We start from the raw sequence: 18,577 nt of genomic DNA, 5'->3' as shown, positions 1-18,577 counted from the left end.
TCAGCACTGTACGTGTTGACTATAGCGCAGACGTTGCTTAATAGACAGAACAATAGCAAAGCAAACAACTGAGTGACTGAACAGAGCCCTGTATCAGGCCTGGCGCCGGTTGTGCTTTAAGACAAAATGACGTCAACAAGTCTGTGATTGAATGTGTGTGTAAAAACGCCCCATTGATCACAGAGCCATTGATTTAATGCTTTTTCTCTAAATGGATTACAATAATGTCAATTTAATACAATAAAGAGATTAACGTTTTTATGGCCAGGGTTTTCTACCAGGGGTCTGTGAAGATACAGCAGGGGTCGGTATGACATGTAAGATAAAGGAATAGTTCACCCTAAAATGAAAATTTGCTGAAAATTGAGTTTATTTCTTCACGGGAACAGATTTGGCGAGATTTGGCATTGCATTACCAATGGATCCTCTGCAGTGAATGGGTGCCGTCAGAAAGAAAGTTCAAACAGCTGATGAAAACATCACAATAATCCCCAAGTAATCAACCACTCCAAGTCCATCAATTTGTTATCTTATGAAGAGAAAAAAGATGCATGTTTGTAGCAAGCAAAACCATCATTAAGGTGCTTTTAACTTCAAACCATTCCTGATAAAATGAGCCCTCTATTTATAATATTGCTTTCTCCAGTGAAAAAGTCATCTCATCTGAATCAGGAGAGAAATATGCACAGATCAAGTGCTGTTTGCAAGCAAAAACAACCTAAAAACAGTCCTAAACAAATATTTTGGTGTATGTTGATGTTATAGAGGACAAAAGGGGGTGGACATTTTCACTAGAGGAAGCATTATTATGGCCTGTTCTGGTATTTTGGCCAGCTCTAAAGTTAAAACTCCTTAATGGTGATTTTATTTATTATGAACACGCAGCTTTGCGCTTCAAAAGACATTAACTGATCAACTAGTTTGGTGGATTATTGTGATGTTTTTATCAGCTGTTTGGACTCTCATTCTGACGGCACCCATTCACTGCAGAGGTTCCCTTAGTGAGTAAGTGATGTAATGTTAAAAATCTCCACAACTGTTTAGATGGAGAAACAATTATATCTACATGTTGTACAGCCTGAGGGTGAGTAGGCTACATTTTCAGCAAATTTTCATATTCATGTGAACTATTCCTTTAAGACAATAATTTTGATCTTATTAAATCATGTAATAATAATATATATATATTTTATAATCTATTTTATATTGCTGGTCCCTGTCTGGATGAGAGTCCTTGGGTAGCCTATGTAAAGCTGATACTGCATTTCTTGGCAGTAATAAATGATCTATTATCTGTATCTACACTTAAGTTGTTTACAGTTCAAATGAACGTTGATGATTTCATTGATTTTAATGTAAGTGTTCAAGTTTGTCGCGTCGCGTCGCGCTGCTCGCGTAAACAAACTCTTTGATTGGTTCACTGGGTGTCGACGTCAGAATTCCATCCACAACTCCGATAGCTTGCAGTGTTCACACAGTCGCTGCTTAGTGGGCGCGTTCAGGTTTGTCGCGTCGCGTCGCGTCGCTCGTTTACTGTAGACGGAGGAGGAGGTGTTGGATGTGAAACTCTCACTCCTCTACCCCGACTGTCACCGACAAACAACGTGGGACGCTGGAATTTGTTATACCACACCACAGAGGCTTTTGCACTGCTTTTTATACACCGCCGCGTCACAAGTAAATCTCGCGTTTCGCGGAGCTGGAAAATATGTGTAAACTGACAGCAGTAAAATAAACATTGCTCTATCACCCGCGGTTGAGTAGCCTACTCACAAATGTCATGCACTGTTTAAGAGCCGTTGCCTTCTGTGACATTCAGCGGACTTTATAACAACCAACATGAAGCAGACAGGTACAGTTCGAACGCTTTGCCTGTTGTAAAGGACTTTTAAACTTGTTGAAGTCGTGAAGAGGCAGTCATGGAGGAGGCAGGCGCTGGGAACAGTACTGGGACGCAGGGCAGTGAACTGGAGCGTTCTGGAGACGGAGGACTGGATGATGTGCAGATGCATCTCGCCTGCTTACCCGAGCGGTACATGAGAGCGAAGTTCTCCCTCTCCGCCTACATATTTTGTTGGACAGTACTGAAGTTGTGTCAGGTAAGGCATGTTGCATTTGAAAGTACAAAGTGAAATAATGAGCCTCAAAATATATACATTTTACTCAGTATATTTGTCTAGTTTTCCAATACAACTTTCTGAACATTCTTAAATCAAGGTACATTTACTTGTAAAGGAAAATAGCATAGGATGTTAAGTCCTGTTTTCCGAAAAAAAAAAAATTATAATAATAATAATAAAAAAATGAAGTGACTTTTTTTTAATCAAGTTTATTTTTCTTAGACCATTAACTGGTTTGTTTGTTTATTTATTTATTCTTTTATTCATTTTTTATTAAGTATACAGTTTTTAAACATTTGTCAAATCATTAAGTCATTATGCTTTTAAGTAAAATATATCTCGGCAGTTCACTTAAATAGCTGTGTAGAATCACAAATTAATTTTTAAAAGTACAAATGTTAAAAGTAGAAATCAAATAATACGTGGTCATAAAAATTGTAGGTATAATAGTTATATAAGACTTTTAATTAAGACTATTAATCAAACTTATGATATACTGAGGCCCCCCTGGAAGTTTGCCGAGACCCCCTAGTGAGACCTAGTCCCTGGTTGAGAATGACTTAGAGTACAGTCTTGTTCATAACAGATGGTGAAGGTTTGCTTCACAGAAGATTCCCTCCCAGTCAGAAAGTTTAAATTGCTTTTGGTGGAGTCAGACCCTCCACCTGCTTTAACCCTGGGGGTCTGTTAAGCTCATCAGTATTTATACCCAACCCTTCCCCTCAGTCTCACCCTTTTACACCCCAATCATATTATGGTATGATGCAGTTGAAAGGTGTGAAATCATCTTCACACTGGCCATTGTAAGTAAATTAAATGGTTGTTGGGGGTCTGTGAAAAGTAAGGATTATTTCCCAAAAATTGTAAGGGGTGAATATAATTGTACTGATTACTGTCCTTGAATCAAAACTGCTCTGATCTCCCTCAGCCTGTTTATAGAACTAAAAACAAGCAATTTCCAGTTAAGTAACACTCACTTTTCAGTTCAATAACACCCATTTCTTGTATTTGTCTCCATATTTGTCTGTTAAAATGCGGCCTAATCCTTGAACCTGTTCCAACAGTGAAGTGTTTCTCGGGGCACTGAAATGTCTGTGATGGCTGGCTGACTGCGTCCATGCGCTATCCTTCTACCAGTCTTTGAAATGCTGCCATTTGAACCTTTCCATGAATATAGCAGCTGTAAATCACAGCAACTTCTCAAGCTTTATGACCTATTAGGGGTTTATCTGGGGTTTTGCATCTTTTATTCTAAGCAAGGCATAGCTATAACCATCTGCATGCCCAAACATCAGCAGCTAAGTGGGTTCTTGGACTATTTAGGGAATAAAAGACTGGAGTTTGTATTGTTAGTATTTTTTGGTAGGCACTATCATTTCAAAGTCCTTCAAGTGATCCTATTCATATGTGGCTTCCTAATGTATTAATGGTTTAAAATGAATAAAATCTGACAACTTAATCTGGTTTAATAAAAGATGATATAAATAGTGTATCTGGCTGTCTTAGGTCGGAGGTCACACCTTGAACTGGTTTTGATCGGTTAAAGAATGAACACTGACATTAAACCTCAGCAGGAGTTTTTTTTACATGGTAGAGAACCATATGGACTGCTATAGTAGATCAAACAAAGGCATGTATTTATTAAGACATTTATGACCGAACAAAAATTGCACAAGAAACAGTAGCTTTTAACAAGCACCATGGGTTAGATTTTTCTCTTTCATGTTTATTTGGTAACATTACTTTTAACTATAGTAGACTTTAACACTAAGATACCCGTTTAACCTCAAAAGAACACTCTAAAAAAATGGTGCTATATAGCATTAAAAGTGATTCTTTTCTTGTAATCATAGGGGAACCACTTTTGGTGTTATAGAGCACCATATCTTTAAAGGTGCTATACAGCACCTTTGTCAAATGGTGCTATGTAGAACCATAAGGTGCCATATTGCATTGTATTTCTTCAACAAATATGGTGCTAAACAGCACCAACAGTGGTTCTTTGGCTCGTAAAGAACCTTTAAAGGGGTTTAACAGGCTCTTTGTACGGCAGTGGTGCTATATAGCACCTTAATCACCCCAAAGAACCACTGAAGAACCGCTGAAGAAACATACAGGAGCTTAACAGGTTCTGTATATGGTAGCGGTGCTATATAGCCCCTCAGTCATGCCAAAGAACCACTGAAGCACCAAGATTTGGTGCTATACAGCACCAAAACTGGTTCCCCTATGATTACAAGCCAAAGAACCACTTTTAGTGCTATATAGCACCATTTTTTTTTAGAGTGAAGTCGTAATATTATATATGTTTACCTCACCCTAATTAAACACTAAATATCTTACAATAGTTCCAGTAATACTGTACCAGTTCCCTGTGGTTTGCATTAATGTCAACAGTTTACCGTAAGGCTAATGCCTGCATTACTTGTGTTTTGTACAGAATTGTTGGTAGTTTAATTCACGACACACCTTGAAACGGTCTTGTATATGTTTCCTTTTTGTTTGTCTCCAGAGATTAAGACCGTCGCCAGTTCTTCCCCAGGTAAGCTCAGTCTTCCTTTTGAGTTTGATGAACCTGATTGTACACTTCAAATCTCATACCAACAGAAAAACACATAATTCACACTGTTACCATAATTCTCATTCAGTTCATTTAGATTATTTAACCACTGATGCAGTGAGAGCTTATTATCTAATACTCTTAGATCTGTAATTTTCCATTTAATGCAAGGATTAATTCATTTGAATTGAATCCCACTAAGCGTCTTTCAGCCAAAGGGTTTGATGTAATCATCACTGAGGAGCAAGCATGCACCATCAGGACATACTGTACTTCTCCTCACATGCTGCCAACAGCTTATCTGCCTTCACCCCTGTAGAGGCTGTGCCTTAACTTGTCGGATGTTGCTAAGGAGTTGTGCAATGCATTGAAGTCTAGTGTCTGCAGATGGTTGGTGCACTTTCCTGACACATGAACGGAAGTTTTGCAGTGTGTTGTGTTGCTCTGATCAGGTATGAACAGGCCAGAAAATTATGTTGGTTTTAGGCAGTGTTGTCTCTTATTTAATAGAATGATTAGTCCTGATAGTTTACCACTCCTCCCTACAGCAGTAGTTGTTGATTCCTGTCGTGCAATTTGTTCACTTCCTTTCCTGTTTTATTGAAATGTTACCTAATATTATTGCATAATATTTTTCACTCAGTAGGAGTTATATATTAATAAGGAGGTTCATACAGTCATTGTGAATGTTTGTTTGCAGGTGCTTGTTAAGTTTTGCATTGACAAGATTTTATAGGCACTAATGATCATTTTAAGTCTGAACTATGATTATGTTGAGGTCAGGGGTCAGGTTAAACCATCCAGCAGAAGTGTTATTATGATTGACATTTATATGTTCCCTTCTTTTCTGAAGTTATGCAAGGCAGAATAAGACAGAACTTGATGCGTATAATCATTCTAGCCATTCAAATAGCTTTGGGTGAATTCAAACTGGATTACAGGCATCTTGCGTCATATTAATAGCATAAGGACATCTCGTAAGCTCATATACGTCAGCTCAAATAGCTCATAATAATATGAAAATATGAAACTCATACTGGAGGAGGAGAAAACACTTCAATTTTATTCAGAAGCCCAAATTGAGCAAAATATGCAATTTGGTGTAGTTGCTATATTTATATGCAAAAAGTAAGATGGAATTTGGAAAACCTAAGTTGCTTTAGTCCACTAAGTGTTTATCATCAAATATTACTAACAATGTAAAATTTATTCTTATGCTTACATTAAAAAATTCAGCAAAGACTTCACAGCAAAAATGCATGTGCAACCACAACCTGAAACGGGACATTTTAGAATTATATTAAAAGGCCTTTTACTTGCTAATAAGGTATAAACTACTGTATCAAGCAGAGTGCATGTAGAAGATTATATGCACAACAGGTTCTTCAGCAAAGTTTTGATCGTGTTGGTAATTTAGATGCATTATACATTTATAAATCAAATATGATGCATTAGGCTTATAGGGTTAAGTATTTTGGGATGAGTATATATATCATTGCATAACTGACAGGTGTAAATTTGACCCATTTATCCTGGCAGATTTGCTGTTCTTCTGGTTGGTTTAGTACAGAAGGATTAGCCATACTTCTTGGTGCTGTGTTGTGTTAGCACATATTGATTTGATTTTTGTGTCATTTAACCATACAATATTTCATTGTGAGCTTTGTTATAGTTTATGGTTTTCTTGAGTTCCAAAGTCTATTTCACTTATTTGAGTGATGGTATCTATTGTGCCACGCTCTTTTAAAGACCAGTGTTATGCAGAGCTCTTGATATGGTTGACTGCTGCACCTTTACAACATTCCCCACTACTGCACTTTGTATATCTCACAAAAAGATCTTGGCCTCTCTGTGCTTCTCTCACAGATCTGCTTATTGACACTGAGAGTGTGAGGCACAACCGTTCAGTCATTGTCTGGGTGATTTATGTAGCTTTCTGTTGTTGATAATTGAGCCAAAAATGCCTTTTGGAACATCCAGACTTGCTTTGGCTGTACCTCAGAATTTTCCTTGGAATGAGGTTTCATCTAAACACCAATAAAGCAGTGAAGCACTTCTACAAGATCACCGAAACACTACCGTTCACAAGTTTGAGATTGGTATGATCTTTTAATGCTCTTATGCTCACCAAGGCTGCATTTGTTTGCAGTAAAACAGTAATATTGTAAAATAGTATTACACTTGTCTATTTAATATATTTTAAAATATTTCATACTTAATTTATTCTATTGGCTAAGCTGAATTTTCATAATCCATTCATATATTTAGGATTCTTTGATGTATATAAAAAAACTACATTTATTTGTGTATTTACGAATAATATGTATTAGTGCATAGAAATACAAATATGACAAGAAATAAATTTGTAATTTAGTAAAATATGAGAATTCATTTCTAATTATACTATTATATGTAGTTTTGTATAATTACACATTTATGTATTTTTTAAATGCTTACTTAAATAATAAAACATATTATACTATATAGAACAAATGAGGCAACTTTAAAGTAAAGGTAAAAGCGGTTGCCTTTAATGAAAGGGATTTTACAGAAGATGAAATACTGGTAGAATTTCATGCTTTTCCAGCTCAGCTCTAATCTGCCTCTTCATGTCTCAGCTTGTACCTATTTTACAGTAATAAAGTCAGCTGCGTCACTTAAATCATCTTCTTGGCGATTAGAGTTTTGAAATTTCCTTTAAAATATATGTGAGTGTATAAGATGTAGACATTATGCCTTTAACTTTAGGATTTAAATTGGTACAAATGCATGTTTGTATATTTATATATCAGTCTGACTCTAATGGTTCCATCTGCACAGTTTGCTCTCAGTTGAGACTTATATTCAGCAAGCTTAGAGATATATTCTTGGATTTCTGGTCACATGCTCCTTTGAAGTATGCTTTGAAGGGTTGTGCCCTACAGGCAATGCAAGCTCGAGGCATGAGTTATAATGCCACAAACATGCAAATAATGCTGCATCAGTCATAAACTCCCACATTAGTTCTAATAATAAAACATAATCTTCTAAAATCTCAGCATTGCCCTTCTTGTTTATGGACTGGAGGAAGAACCTGTCACAACGTTCATGACCCAGTGCTGAACCTCAGAGTTGGCTTTAGACTGTTGCATTGGCTGCGGTGGACTCTCATGTGGCGAGTGGATGATAGCAGCGGACTGCCAGGGTAAACTTCACCCTGGGTAAAGTTCTCTGGATACACGCTGCATAATTACTCTCCTTTAGACAATGTCTGGGAACCACAGAGATGTGAAAAGAGCAGCTAAAGAGAGTTGGGAGTACTTGTGTTGTTTCTGTGCTTCGGATCTTTCTTCTGTGGATTAGCTGGAATGACTGGGTTTTATCCATGCATTTGAAGTTCATCGCGTTTTTACGTGGTCCGTTAATCACTCATGCATCGGAAAGAGCTCCTCATTATCATGTACTGCCCCGCTTGCATTGTGACCTCTTTCAGCTTCTGACTGACAACTTCCCTCTGTGCTCGCTCCCCCTCAACCCGCCCAACGCTGAATAACTGATTTTGATCACTCGCAGTAATAAAAGTCACATGTCTGCCTGGAACAATGGCCTTTCATTTGGTGGCTGCATGCATTATGACTATAATATGTTAGTATATAGCACAAGATTCGTGCTTCATGCTAGGTGAGACAGAGGGAGAGTTAGAAAGAGAGAGAAAGTGACAGTTATTCAGAGGTATTCGTTATGGCCTAAACAAAGAGATCTGGAAGTGCTTGCTTTTCTTTTCATTCCCTATCCTTTTAGAATGAAGCGACTTCTCACACGCACTCTTCTTCTTTGGAGGTGGTTGCCACAGGCGAAGGGCTGCAGGAGGAGTGCCAGATTTGTACTGGCAAGCTGTTTATTTATTTCCTTTTGCCTCGAAGCTCTAAAACCTGCTCAGGTGGACTACATAGACTTCATTTATGAATGCTGACCTGTGGATAATGACTTTATTGAGTCCTTATCAAATGAATATAATTGGGCTTTTAAATGGGAATTGGTGCTTCCTTCCTCTGATAATTGTTCAGTGATTCTCAGCCTGGGGGATAGTTGGAAAGATTTCAAATTTGTTAAACCTAGAAAACAGACATTGCAACACAAAATTACTGAATTAAACGTTAACTATAATAGTAATGCTAATAATAATAACAAAAGACGGTCGGTCTGTGAATTAGTGGTGGGAATTTCTGCAGGTTACATTGTCAGTGAATCTTTCACTCAACCGATTCATTCAAAAAGGTTTATTAATTCAGGAACAAATTATGTAAACGGCTTTTATAAATGAGTCATTAAATTATTCACTTAACTGATTCATTTAAAAGTTTTGATTTTTCAAATGATTATTTCAGGAACAAATCCCTTAAATGTTTTTTGAGTGAGTTATTGAATTATTCGCTCAACCAGTTTGTTCAAAAACACTGATTAATTCAGGAGCGGCTCTATATTGTGTACTGCTTGGAGACGCTAATCAGTTGATTCTGCTTTGACTTGACTTTGCAAGTTAATCCATAGGAAAAAGTTGTTTGTCTTTTGTAATCTTTAGTCAAAATATAAAAATTTAAAACGTTACAAGTGTTGTCCGCTGCCCTGCCTGGTTATCACCACCGTTCGCCATCATCAAACATCAAACCTCCAAGACCACACACAACGGTGGAAAGACCGCCTGGACCAGAATGGCCTACGGCTTAACATCGGCAGCACGGAGTACATGGAAAGTGCCCCCCCCCCCCCCAGACCAGTGATACCATCAGCATTGACGGTATAGATCTGAAGAAGGCCACCCAATTCAGATATCTCGGCTCCATCCTTTCGACTGATGGCGACAGCCTCCCAGATGTCAGGTCCTGAGTCAATGCTGCCTGGTTAAAATAGTGCCAAGTCACCGGCGTCCTCTGCTATAAAAGCATGCACAAATATCTCAAGGCAAAGATCTATAAGACAGTCGTCCGTCCAGTCGCCCTATATGGAGTGGAGTGTTGGCATGCGGTCAACAGGCACGAACAGGCCCTTCATGCAATGGAGATACGGATGCTTAGGTGGACGCTAGGGCTAACCAGATGGAACAAAGTAATGAATGAAGACGTCATAAAGACCATGGGAGTAGCACCGATTATGGAGAAGATGAAGGAATCGCGACTTCGATGGTATGGCCACGTAGTCAGGAGTGAGGAAGAGTCAATAGCGAAGAGGGCCCTGTGTCTCAACCTGGAAGGAAAGCGACCTCGAGGAAGACCAAAAAAGCGATGGATGGATTGGATAAGGGAAGACATGAAACATGAAAATGTCGCCCCCGTTGATGCCCTCAATCGGAAGAAATGGAGAGCAATCTGCCGAAAAGCAGACCCCACATTACGAAGGGATAAACGCTAGGAGAGAGAGAGAGTCAAAATCTAAAAATTTGCTTCCTCCATGTAATGGAGTTTAGCATCCAATGATGTCAGTTTGAGCAGAACATTGAGTCTGCTGCTAACTAGAAAAAATCAAGCCCTGCCCTTAATTTTTTCTCATTTAATATTTGTTTCACTCAGGAAATTTACAACTTTTGGGTACAATTTCTGGTTCACGCATACTTTAAAGGGAGAGGTAAAGGGACACTATAAAAATGATTGTGAATTTAACGGTAAAAAACTGTAAAAACATGTTAAATGGTTAACGTAAGTTCCCCTACTAAATACGGTGACATTTCATGTCATTTTATGGTAAAATACAGTTTTTGGAAGTGACAAAGAATATTGCATTTTAAATTTGATGTTGTTTCTTTGAAATAATGATGTTTCTTCTTAGTTTTTCTTATCAGTTATGTTTATTAGGATTTGTATGTTACATCTAATGTTTAATGTTTATTGCATATTTCAGTTTCATGTCTCTTACCATGATGGTGTTATGTGAATGACATTGTGCACCTTTTATATATATATATATATATATATATATATATATATATACAGTGCCCTCCATAAGTATTGGAACAGTAAAGACAAAATTGCTCTGTTTGCTGTGGAATCAAGACATTTTCAAATATGATTAAAAGATGAATATGAGACAAAATTACAGAATGTCACATTTTATTATTAGCCGTTTCAACACATACATGTTTTACCAAATAAAAAGAACAGCACTTTTAGAGTTTATCCCACTCATTGATGTGAGAATAAGTATTGGGACAGTTGAGCATAAGGCAGATATAAAAGATTAAAAGCTATTTAGTTGCAGATCCCTTGCGCACAATCACAGCAGTGAGTCTGTGACCCATAGACATCACCAGACTCTTGGTCTCATCTTTTGAAAGACTTTTCCCAGCCTTTAATGCAGCCAATCCCAATTGTTGCTTGTTTTGGGGAGTTTCTGCCTTTACTCTCCTCTTCAGCTGGTGAAATTCATGTTCAATCGGATTTAATTCTGGAGATTGACTTGGGCAATTTAAGATTTTCCATTTCTTTGCCCTTATAAATTCCTTGACTGAACTGGCAGGGTGTTTTGGGTCATTGTCCTGATGCAATATGAAGCACTTCCCAATGAATCTGGTGGCATTTTCTTGAATATTGGTAGGCAAGACATCGGACGTAGGCAATACTTATGCTCACATCAGATAAGGGGATGAAACTCTAAAAGTGCTGAACTTCTTAGCTGGTAAAGCATCTATGTGTTGAAACGGCTAATAATAAAATGTGACATTCTGTATTTTTGTCTCATATTCATCTTTTAATCATATTTGTAAATGTCTTGACTCCAGAGCAAACAGATCAATTTTGTCTTTACTGTTCCAATACTTTTGGAGGGAACTGTATTAGTATTGGCCTTCTCAGCTTGCAGTGAGCTTTGGTTCATCATGTGACTTTCTCATCACCACCTGATTTTGGTGGTTATTAGTGTACAAGGTACAAAACAGATTTCAGAGCTTCAATAGGTTGGTATATTAACATTATATCAGTTAATGAAATACGTTTTTTAATTGTAAATTTAAGTTAAATCCGTAAACTCTAAAACGTTGCTACCATATTTTTTACAGTAAAATTCTGGCAGCCACAGCTGCCAGTTTTTTACTGTAAATTTTACGGGATTTTTTTTCTTTGAGTTTGATTTTACTTCAAAAGTAAATCATTGTAAAAATGGTTCTTAATATTTAGCAATATTAATGCCAAAGTTATAGTGTCGATGAAAGTGTACTTTAGCATTAATGGGCTGTTGAGTTACCTAATAAGACAAAAACATCATTAATAAAAAAGCTTATTTTTCAAAACACCTTTAGCGAATCACCCCCTTTGACCTGAAAGAAAGCATTTTATATTCCTTCCACAATTGTCCATCTGTCCTGCATGTTTTATCTCTTTAAAACATTCACTTGTTTGCGGAAATCTCACGAGGATACGCTGCCATGAAAACACACTGTTATGAAAATAAAAGGAGCGCACCGACTTTACCTGTCAGACTGCACAGAGAAATGATTAGCATCCTCCGGGCGAAAAGGAGGAGGGAGTCCGCTCCCCTGTGATTGGTTCTTTCCCTATTAATATTTCCCTTTCTTTATTCAGAAAGCCTCAATTTCTTAGCGGCATCAGGCTGTCCTGACTGGCCCTTTTCTCTTATTCCATTTTTTCCTCCCTCTTTCACTCAGTGTTTTGGGATGGGCTTCCTCCTCCTTTGTTTTCGTGTCACTGTTTGAGCCACAGGCTGTGGAGTGAGTGCACTGTAAGTCTCAGTGCTTGAGGAGCAGTCAGGGCGATGAATGGACTCTGGGAGCCAGTCTGGCTGAACTCAGATCAGCTTTCTGAGAAGAGTGGCTGTTAGGATGCCAAACAGAGGCTGTGGCCACAGAGAAATGGCACAGGTATGTCTTGATGTAAATCTTGTTTTGGTCAGTTCAGCAGTCCATTTTCTTTTTGTACATGACTGTATTGCAGTGCTTCTCTGGTTTCTTTATTTTAAAAGTCCCATTGGTGCACACTTCGCAGTGCAGACACCTGCATAGGGGTCAAACACATTGTGCTTTGTTCAGCCATGTTATTTTACACCACGCTGTAATGTAGCTACCAGTGTGTTTTGTTTTACACTAATAGGTTGGGAATTATTTTGCCATTTTCTTTAGATGTTATATAATACATTATATATAGAACCGTTATGGGAGTTGCGCTCTCCAGTTTTCTATTGTTAAGCCGATAATTTGTTGGTGTATATGAGTAGGCAATTTCACACTAGGACGGATTATTTAATAAAACTCCATTGTTTAGATGTGAAACCTGTAATCTCAGGAATTCCATCACACAGCACTGAGCTTGTGAACTCTTGTTGTATACAGAATGCGAATTGTGTAAATTTGAGTTTTGAGATCATGTTTGTATTAGCCTATCCAGTGCTGATGTGGTTCTGTATTTTATACAATACTGATGTGGTTCTATATTTACAGGTTGCATGCTACTGTTCTAAGTTTTTTAAATGTTTATTTGAATAAGAATTCAACATGTTTTCTCTAGGGCACTATAGGAATTGTTAGTCTTGACAATGATACCACAGTACACTTAATTGGACAGCTTAGCATAATAAAATAAATGAGTGAATGTCACAAAAAATGTCCATTTCATGCCAAAATTATTTCTATTTTACATAATGTAATTATTTTAATATAAAAATATACTATTTTTACTTAGCCTATGCATGTTTTTGGTATTCTATTAAGTTTTTTTTTCTGCATTGTGGCATTATTTTTATAACAATTACAAACATTTCCCCACCAAATCTTCATTATTATAATATGTATAGTGTTTTAATGTTTTACAGTATTTATTTAGCATACATTAAAATTCCAGCATGATTAACTGTCTGCTGTTCAACAAAATTCCCAATTTAAGTAATAAATTATGCATTTTTTATATTACAGTAATATTTCATTACGGAAATAAGGAATTGACAACAGAAATCTACTTAATTGTGTGTGTATTTTATTTATTTATTTATTTTTTCATGAAATTCAGGATAGATATCTAAATATAGTGACAGAACAAGCAGATTCCAAAATATTTGTTATTTATCCTTGTTTTCTGCTTCATTTCCTAGACTTCCTATTGGATTAGTTGGGCTGAAGCAGTAAATGAGGAATTCTTTATTTGTTCATGTCTTGCTGGGATGTCCTGATGGAGCCCCCTAGTTTTAGAATAAACTGTTGTGCCCATCACAGGCTATTTTAAACTCCTGCTGAGTTCAGAGTTAAAGGGCAGTCAAACAAAGCAGCAGAGGTCACCATCCATCCATAAACTAACAGTCTCTTATATAGCACTGATTTAGTATCACAGCAGGTACAGCTACAAATGTTGAATGACACTGTAAGACAGTTTGATAGTAAAACTGCATACTAATAGCTGGCACTTGTCAGAATCATAAACAAAGAAAGACAGAAGAGAGCAGAACAGCTTTTAGCCATAAATGTTTATAATGTCTTATACAGACCTAGTTTCAACATTTGTGTCTTCTCCTGTCCTTTGAGATGTAGCTGGATAGTGAGATATGAACAGCTCTGGAAAATATCTGTTGTCCTCATGCTAATGGAATTGTTGCTGTGTCAGGTACAGTAGCATTCTGCAGCTGCTAGTGTCCGTCACGAAACAGCTGTTGTTTTGTATCATTGATATCATCTTTTTTCCTTTTTTGTACATAGCCAATAATAAAAGTGCATTAGGAGCACAGTTCAGAAAACAAACAAGGCGTGGTGTTGTTTCAGTGTTGTGTGGGGGTCATGAATGTGTTTCATGTGTCCCAGAGGAAAAGAAATGTGGAACGTTCCGGTCTCGCCCTGTACTGCCTGCCAGCCCTCCGGCCCCCGTCTAGTCCTGACTCCTTCAGAGCCAGAGAAACATCCCAGAGTGGGCCTGATTTATAGTAATAGTCCTTCAGGTTTTGCACAAGTTTGCTCACAAAAGTCTCTGTCCTCTAGTAGCCAACTGTCAACTGTTCGTTTCCCAGAGGAAAGGGGGAAAACTGCTTCTAAGGACACTGGAGATAAATGGTGCTGAATACTAAATAGTGTCCACAGTTATACCCAAGCATTCTCCCTGTCTTAAAATTGTAGGGTGGATGCTTTCCCATCCAGGATCTGAGGCTGAAGTATTTTCGCTTCTCCGGTCCATGCTGGTTTTTTTCGACTTATACACATGGGGTAACTGGAATATGACATTGCCAGAAGCTAGTAGCTCATTTGTGGCTGCAGAAAGCCGGACAGGATGATTGGTTGCCTCAAGCTTGCCTTTCCTTGCAGATCTGGACCACAAGCCTGAGGCAGCAGCCAAGCCTTCTTTTGAACCTTTATCCTGGTGTTGGTGTCCAGGTTGGACAGCTGTAATGGAGTTTAGCCTCCTTTTCTGCAAAGTGTGTCAATTAGGGCTGTATACCTTGGAGAACCTGGCGATACGATACATACCTCGATACACAGGTCACGATTCGATACGTACCTCAATACAGAGCTGTCTCGATACGATTTGATACAATGTGACACGATTCGATACGATTCAATAAAAATACATGGGCCAGAGCCAATTAGTTAATGCTGAACACATTTACTCAACAAACAGAACTCTGCATTTTTCTTCAATTTAATGAAGACAAAAGTGCATTATAACAAAGTGCATTTTGCTTAAATATTTGCAACTTTAAGTGCTCTGATTAGTTGTACACAAATTGTATTAATCTGGAAATTACCACAAGTCAACATTTAGTCAAAGTCAAAGTCAAAGTCGTGACGTATTGTCAAGTATGGTGACCCATACTCGAAATTGGTGCTCTGCGTTTAACCCATCCAAATGCACACACACAGCAGTGAGTAGTGAACAAATGCACACACACACACACACACACCGTGAACACACACCCAGAGCAGTGGGCAGCCATGCAGATCTGGACCACAAGCCTGAGGCAGCAGCCAAGCCTTCTTTTGAACCTTTATCCTGGTGTTGGTGTCCAGGTTGGACAGCTGTAATGGAGTTTAGCCTCCTTTTCTGCAAAGTGTGTCAATTAGGGCTGTATACCTTGGAGAACCTGGCGATACGATACATACCTCGATACACAGGTCACGATTCGATACGTACCTCAATACAGAGCTGTCTCGATACGATTTGATACAATGTGACACGATTCGATACGATTCAATAAAAATACATGGGCCAGAGCCAATTAGTTAATGCTGAACACATTTACTCAACAAACAGAACTCTGCATTTTTCTTCAATTTAATGAAGACAAAAGTGCATTATAACAAAGTGCATTTTGCTTAAATATTTGCAACTTTAAGTGCTCTGATTAATTGTACACAAATTGTATTAATCTGGAAATTACCACAAGTCAACATTTAGTCAAAGTCAAAGTCAAAGTCGTGACGTATTGTCAAGTATGGTGACCCATACTCGAAATTGGTGCTCTGCGTTTAACCCATCCAAGTGCACACACACAGCAGTGAGTAGTGAACAAATGCACACACACACCGTGAACACACACCCAGAGCAGTGGGCAGCCATGCTGCAGCGCCCGGGGAGCAATTGGGGGTTCGGTGCCTTGCTCAAGGGCACCTCAGTCGTGGTATTGAGGGTGGAGAGAGCGCTGGACATTCCCTCCCCCCACCTACAATTCCTGCCGGCCGGGGGCTCGAACTCGCAACCTTTCGATTACGAGTCCGACTCTCTAACCATTAGGCCACGACTTCCCCCAAAGTAACTTTAACTTTCCAAGGGTACAGTCTGAGCTCACACAAGCACAAAATCTTCTTCTTATTATTCTTAACTTCTTATTAAATCTTCTTATAATTCTTTTTTGTGACACCATGTACTGCCGTAACATATTTCACTATGAAATCACTTAAAGGTGCCATAGAATGCATTGATACAGTATTTTAAGTTGTTCTCTGATATCTACACAGAAGGTATGTGGCTTAGGTAAGGGCAAAAAATCTCCAGAAACGATTTTACATGTGCATTTACAACCCTAGGATTTCTCCCTAGAATGAAACGGTCTGTTATTGGCTTATTTGGCAGGGTCATGAATAATAATGAGCTCTGCTCTGATTGGCTGTTTCACAGTACAGCTCATCAGCAAGGAAGCACAGGGAGGAAAATATATATTTAAATACTTTCTCTCGCAGTTATATCGTCGGGTAATTATACTGTATATAAAACGCGGGCATCAGGGAGCCGTTATTAATATGCGAGGCATTGAAACTGCTTTTGAACGATCCATCGATCGCGTTATAGTTCACTTTCAAGAGACGCGATCACACAAACTATGTTTACATTATGGAGCAACAGTACTTACCACACATTTCACAAGATCAGATGCTTGTCAGTGGTGCTCAGGATCTGTAAGTCATTCGCCATCATCCTCATCTCTCCTTACTGAGAGTGAAATCTTATGTACTGTAACAGGCTACCGCTAGCAAGGAGCTAACCATGTCCCTTTAGTGGCTCGCGTTATTTGCTTTCTGTGCCTTTCTGAATACAGACACCAACCCATCCCTGCACTTCACACCCCCTGCACGGCCTGGAACATAACATTTATTTTGTTATTTTCGCTGTTGTCCGCGCTTGTTTATTTACAATACCTGCAGAGCTTCTGATGGTTCGGCCGGCTTAGAACAAGTGCGGGTTTATGCAAATGTTGGGGGCGTAGTGATCCCGACTGTTGCGTCACAGTCGGTGTTATGTTCTGATTCGCCTGTTTTTCAGTGGTCTTTTTTAATCACGAGATTTACATATGAAGGAGAAAACTATGGTGGTTGAGGCTCACTGTATGTCATTTCCATGTACAGAACTGTTATTATTTAAATATGCCAGAGTAAAGACAGTTTTTCATTCTATGGCACCTTTAAATGCTACATCTTGCTTTAACATTTTCCATGAGTTTTTTTGAAACTCGCGGGCGCCGCTGCGCCCCCTAATGGCTGGGCGGAGTATCGATACTAAGGGCTAGAATATCGATACTGTATCTTTTTTTATTATATCGGTATGTATCTAAGAATCGATATTTTGAGCACACCCCTAGTGTCAATTAGCCTTTCAATCGGTTATCAGTATAATTAGATATTAGTTTGCATTTGAACATATGCACTATATTTGTACAATATTTTGATGCAGATTAATCTGTCATTTGTTGGCAGCTAGACAAATTAGACACTGACAGGTTATGTTGACAATGATGTCATCCTTGAAAAACATAAAGAAAACTACACTGAAAAAATAATGGTGTAGAATTTCCTTTAAAACAATTATCACTCAGGAATGGCTATAATTCACAAATAATTAAAGAAACAAGTAACACTGAACTAAACATGGGATTTTGAACTGCGAACTGAAATGCTCCAATTATGTTTGTTTTATTTACAACTTTTAAAAATATTTTGATAGTGTATATACAGTAAAAACTACAGTATTCAATGCAATACAATAAAATAATAATAATACATATATAATAAATGCAATAACAATAAATAATACAAAACAATAATGAATTCGCGGATACATTTTTACACAATTTTATGTTTAACTTTTTCCTTTGAATTAATATTAATATTCTGTATTTTTAGTTAATTTTAAGTACAACTTCACAAAAAGGTAAAACATTTACAATATAGTTGTACTATGGATTTAGTTTCTTTAAAGGACATTGTTGATGCATTGTTAATATCTTGCACTGATTTTGTCTGCATGTTTTCATCAGCAGTGCTTTAATTAAAATGGTCATGTTTTTTCTTGTCTTCAACAGCATTTTTGATGAGATTAACAAGACACGTGACCACAGAGGGTTTTGTGCAGTGGGTTATTGACATCAACATTTCCTATTCAGTCCATGTGATGTTAATAATTGCATCTATTGTTTGGCCTTATAGTTCATGGTAGTATTACCTTTT

General features: G+C 37.9%; 1 protein-coding gene across 1 annotated transcript in view; it reads left to right on the top strand.

The window, feature by feature from the left end:
- Window positions 1-4,635: 4,635 nt before the first annotated feature.
- arhgef4 (Rho guanine nucleotide exchange factor (GEF) 4) overlaps window positions 4,636-18,577 on the top strand; it is an 87,215-nt gene continuing 73,273 nt past the window's right edge. The window contains exon 1 of the mRNA XM_079378373.1: window positions 4,636-4,662. The gene's annotated coding sequence lies outside the window, so the exon portion shown is untranslated. The remainder of the gene's footprint in view (window positions 4,663-18,577) is intronic.

Source organism: Barbus barbus, assembly GCF_936440315.1.
Source record: "Barbus barbus genome assembly, chromosome: 26".
Lineage (NCBI taxonomy): Eukaryota > Metazoa > Chordata > Actinopteri > Cypriniformes > Cyprinidae > Barbus > Barbus barbus.
This window is presented reverse-complemented; position numbering and strand designations above follow the sequence as displayed.